Source organism: Anser brachyrhynchus (genome assembly GCF_964034855.1).
Source record: "Anser brachyrhynchus genome assembly, chromosome: 10".
NCBI classification, from domain to species: Eukaryota; Metazoa; Chordata; class Aves; order Anseriformes; family Anatidae; genus Anser; species Anser brachyrhynchus.
Window position 1 is genome coordinate 9,363,443 of NC_137705.1, and position 573 is coordinate 9,364,015.

A 573-nucleotide genomic window follows, 5' to 3' on the forward strand; every position below is an offset into this window, starting at 1 on the left:
GTACCCAACACTGCATTCGTTGCTTAGCCCTAAACTTCATCTCAATCTGCTGAAAGCCTTAGGGCACAAAAATGCAGGATCTGGCTTTCTGTGTGGTTTCTCTTATCGAAACTTCCCATGTGTTTAATTTCGCTCTGGCCAAACACGCCCTCCTGCCTGGCAGGGTACAACTCAATGCCAAGGAGACACGTTGCCCTTGGCTTTAATCTAAAAACTCAATTTTGGACTGAAAAATAATCCTAACGCTACCCAGCTCACCTTGTTATTTGATAAACGTTTTACAACGGTTCTAGCAACAACCACAACCCACATCTAACCCCTGCTAAATCGAGGAAGGTCGCTGGGATCGCAGAGGTAACAAAAAGGCCACAAAGCAAGTGGCAAATTCCTCTCTTCATGCCAGCGTGGCTGGCTTCCCATCCAGAATAAGGGTGCTTTGTGCGATTTTACAGTTTTATTTATTAAAAATGTATATATATATATATAAAGACACTGGGACAAGGGCAGGTAGCCGAGCAGCTCGTGCTGCGTACGCTCTCCTCCCACCGAGAAGAGAAGCGCCGCTACTCGCCA